This window comes from Schistocerca serialis, chromosome 1 (assembly GCF_023864345.2).
Source record: "Schistocerca serialis cubense isolate TAMUIC-IGC-003099 chromosome 1, iqSchSeri2.2, whole genome shotgun sequence".
In the NCBI taxonomy this organism is placed as follows: domain Eukaryota; kingdom Metazoa; phylum Arthropoda; class Insecta; order Orthoptera; family Acrididae; genus Schistocerca; species Schistocerca serialis.
This window is the reverse complement of record NC_064638.1, coordinates 379,056,416-379,061,521: the sequence shown is the minus strand read 5'-3', so window position 1 is coordinate 379,061,521 and position 5,106 is coordinate 379,056,416.

Sequence of the window (5,106 nt, the reverse complement as noted above, 5' to 3'; positions counted from 1 at the left end):
GCCGAGCGGTTCTAGGCGCTTCAGTCTGGAACCGCGCGTCCGCTACGGTCGCAGGTTCGGATCCCGCCTCGGGCATGGATGTGTGTGATGTTCTTAGGTTAGTTAGGTTTAAGTAGTTCTACGTTCTACGGGACTGATGACCTCAGATGTTAAGTCTCATAGTGCTAGGAGCCATTGTTCTATTGTTTCATTCTGTACAAAAGTTTCGCTGCGTTTTTAAAACTGAAATACTTGTACATAAATAATGAAGCTTTAATGTGGTACTGTTGGAATACCATAATTTAAAACTAAAATGGTTTGGCAAGGGATGAAATCATTTTTTAATTTATATCACTATTAAAAATGTTCAAATGTGTGTGAAATCTTATGGGACTTAACTGCTAAGGTCATCAGTCCCTAAGCTTACACGCTACTTAACCTAAATTATCCTAAGGACAAACACACACACCCATGCCCGAGGGAGGATTCGAACCTCCGCCAGGACCAGCCGCACAGTCCGTGACTGCATGTCGCTATTAAGGGAATTTTGAAGCTAGGACTACGAAAACTGGTTTTTGGTTCCAAGTCAGAAAAAATACGTGTTTCAGCATTTTTGGAAATAGTGGATGAAAGTGCTTTTGAAAATAAAAAAATACTACAGAGCTACTAAAGAATTTTTAAGGCTACATCTATAACAATTGGTATTTGAGTTCTCGGCTAGAGATAAAAAAAATACGTGTTTCACTGTTTTTGGAAATTCAACCCCTAAGGGAGTGCAATAAGTGATGAACATTTTTAAGAAAATATTTCGTCACCTTTAGAAATTTTTAAACCTAAATTTATGAAAATTGCTATTTCACTTCTCGGTTAGAAGTAAAGAGATATTTGTTAGGGGATGGAAGTTTCTATAGAAATATCTCCACGAGAACTCAAAAGATGTGATTAACAAAACCTTTGGATTCCAGCTACCAGAATCGCTTTTTGGTCAGAAGTACATTTGGAAAAGACCCTGCCTGTAAGGACTTGATTAGTCTGAAAAGCTTAGAAGGTGTTGCAATTCGCAAACATAAAAATCCGATTGAATAAAAACAAAAAAATCTCTGTAGGCCGTGTAGTCTAGGCGACCTCAGCAGCGGGCGCTAAGCTTGTGTTGATATAAGACAATGATATCAAGTCTCGTATCAATGGCATTACAATTACACCAAACTAAACGAAGAGCATGCACAATGTACAACACTGTTGTTCTCTGGAGAGAATCGAAACGGCATTGTAACCATGATATCTTCGGTGATAACTTTCTCAGCTACTGGCAAGTTTGGCCATAAAATAACCATCCGAAAGGGTGTTCGTGGAATAATGGAAGTATGAGGCTTTTTTTGAGTATGGCTATTTTACAGGGAGCCGAAACGCGAGACGACAGCTTCTTTTAGAGCTGCAACCGTATCCACTTCCTTTCTCCACGATTGCCAGCCTCCCATACAAATGAAACTCTTGGCTATTACATAAAATATCACTTCCACTTGAACAGGCTCTATTGATTTTCTTCTTCTAATTACAGTTGAGCACAAAAGCATCGAAATGATAATTTAAGGTGGCACTGTCACTCCAGACGCAAAACAGTCCTTTTCTAAAAGCACTGCGTACTAAAAAACTCTGAAAGTTGTCCCTTGCCTGTGCGTACCGTAATAGTAATAACCAGTTATTATACTACTGAACAGTCTTTGGTGAAACGGAGATACTCTGACTGGGTGGATATTTCTGAAACAGGAAACATTTTTCAGTCGAAATTTAAGCTACATTGTGAGAGCATTATCGTCGCAGAATTTCGATTAGTTGCCTTTGCGTACTAGGTACTAATCGGTAATTCGTCACCTGTTCTGACACCCATATTCTTTGTTTGTGTTGTATTATGTTCATTCTTGTTTTTCAACGAATTTTTTAAACGTAATTATTGTAAGAGTTGGCGAGTGTTTCACTTTGGGTGACACATGGTCACGTATCGTGTGCTTTTAGTATTTATCCATGTGTCTGCTTATTTCACGATCGAATTTCGCGTCGTTTTGCTTGTTTTTGAGTCAATGTAGATTTAATCGAAATTATTGGCTCAAATGGCTCTAAGCACTATAGGACCTAACATCTGAGGTCATCAGTCCCCTAAACGCAGAACTATTTAAAGCTAACTTACCTAATGACATTACGCACATCCATTTCCGAGACAGGATTCGAACCTGCGACCGTCGCAGCAGCGCGGTTCCGGACTGAAGCGCCTAGAACCACACGGACACAGCGGCCGGCTCGAAATTATTGTTACTGATTTTACATACCCTCTGCATGATATTCCCCGATACTCGCTATGTTCCATTATACTTGTCTAATCTTTCCCAAGGGCACAATTCTGCGATTTAGTAACAGAATGAGCCATGTATCTAAACGTTCTCTCCCAGCAATGGGCTAAGTTTGTCACTGTGTGGGTCCACGAGTTGCAGGACAGTTACACAGCCCGAACCCGTTTCGCAAATTGGTATTGACTGACTGACAGTGCTGATTTTAATTCCGTAATGGTGTCAGTGAATGTTAGTTACGGTCTTTGCTTACTAATAGAGCTACGTTTATTTGCAAGAAGATGGATTGCTAATTAACAGCAAGAAATTAAGCATAAAATCACGAAAGTTTCTATACTATTTGACCATCCTCACTATGCATTAAAAGATGTTCGCAGTATCATTTAGAAAAAGTGCTCAAATCAAAAGTATGTTGATATTGTACCTATGATGAAAATAACCTGTCTTCTTAATGGCTTATTAGTTTTGATAATGACAGTCTGTGACTCTACGCGTATTAAGTTAACATTGCTGATAACTTGATTGTTTGAGTTTAAGGTACGAGACAGGACTGTAGTCACTGAAGACCATTCACTGCTTAGCAGAGAGTACAAGCAAGAGCGCCAAGTTTCTGCTTTGCACTGTATTACTGGAGGGGCCATAATTAATTCTGCGGAGTCCACAACATGAAGACTCGAACATAATTAAAGTTTTGATTACTTTTCTTCTGCCCGCCTACGCCTTCAGCACAAGTTCACGTCACCCTTCATTACTAAGCTAAGGTCAAGAAACAGAGATAATCTGACTGGATGGATATTTATGAAACAGGAAACCAGCACCTGAAAAAAAAAAAAAGATGCAAGAAGATCATGATCTATAATGAATAATTAAGATTTTTGATTCAGCGTAATTAACAGACGAATACAAAGGGACACCTACGGACACGATTAAACAGACTTTCGCCGTTTTTCACGAAGATTTGCTGCACAGCTTCAGACCGGGAGATTATACAACAGCGTCTCAAGAACATACTGGAGAAGTATTTGCCATCGACCGTGCTGATAATAACTACACAAACTAAATTGTAATTGTACTTAAAGGTTCGGATATGGTGTCTTTATTCACAGCTCTGGTCAAGCAGAAATCAAAACGATCTTGTTTTATCATCAACATTCATCTTGGAGCGTCAATATGTGGAGTTATAAAATGGCATGTAGTCACTTCCCCCTAAACGGAGTGTCAGTGGAATAACGGACATGCAGCTCCAAATCCACGTAACTGAATGCTGAAAATTTCCACAGTTTTAAGCTGCATACTGAGACACGAAAAAATTCATTTTAAGTGATTCAACGGCAGCACACAAAAGTTAAACCGTGCTGAATAATTGAACTTTTCATCTGATACCTGGAGAATTTGATAGCTTAACTACTGTTCCAACTATTTCCTTGAGCCAGAGACGGTCAAGATTAGTACGTGTGAAAGAGAACCGTGGAGGAAGGTGGCACAGAGGAATAATTAACAAGCAGAGAACATAGCAGGGAGAGAGAAGGTGAATAGTAGTTGGTGGCAAGGGGCGAAGTAATAATCAGATTGGAAAAATAATAGTAAAAATAATAAATGTCGTGTGACTAGAGCCTCCCGTCGGGTGGACTGTTCGCCGGATGCAAGTCTTTCGATTTGACGCCACTTCGGCGACTTGCTCGTCAATGGGGATGAAATGATGATGGTTAGGACAACAACACAACACCCAGTCACTGAACGGAGAAAATATCCGACGCAGCCGGGAATCGAACCTGGGCCCTTAGGATTGACAGTCTGTCGCGCTGACCACTCAGCTACAGGGGGCGGACAAAATAATAGTGAAGAGGGTGGAGAGCGACAGTCAGAGGAGTCAGAAAAAAATGTAGAGAGAAATGACTAGGAAAAACTGGAAGAGTGATGGATTCAGTATTCAGAGAGGGGCCCACAGATCCAGATGGGAGAGCACATTTATCAAAGAGGGGAAGAATAAGCATAGAGATGAAAGGAATACTGAGAGAAATGGAAGTAGTAGGCAGAGGGGCAGGTCGAGGAGAACTAGGCGGTGAGAGAAAGGAAAGATAGGAATATGTAGAGGGAGGTTAAGGGGGGGGGGGATTGTGCAAGAGAGAGGGCAGTAAGCACTACACATCACAGAAGCTGATCGTTCACCCTGCAGCAGAGTTTATGCGGTGAGGGCTAATCTTCATCCGAGCCTGAATATGTCTGCTGGGAAGAGCGCTGACCTCCAAAGTAGGGACCCCTGGTTCGAATCACGTTCCGACAAGTTACCATCGGCTAGGAGATTACTAAACAGTGCATACTTCGCTCAAAAGTGAAATATTAACTCTGTAAATCCGTACCTTTCTCTGCTGGTATCCCAAGCGGTACTTCATTTGACAGAAAGTCACTGTTAGGACCTACAGGTGTTTTCACACTGTATCTTCTAACAATGTAGTATGACACAAAGAAACTGTACTGAATTCCAACGATGCGCACCGTGGAGTGACGTAGGTCTGAACGTAGCTGAATCTGTCCAGAAGGGATTTTTCGAAGTAGCGACGGCGACGAAGACAACTTTCCCCAAACACTTATCGGTGACACGGGATAAACAAGCCACGTCCGCCAACAGAAACGCGAGGCGATTGCGGTCTCTCGCCTCCAGCCTGGAGACGCAAACCAGGCGCCAGGTCGCTTCCTGACGCTTTGTTTACGTTCGCCGATGCCACAGGCACTCGTCCCGATATATTCTTCCTGCTTTCGCTATCCTCCTTTGGCGCCAGCTGAT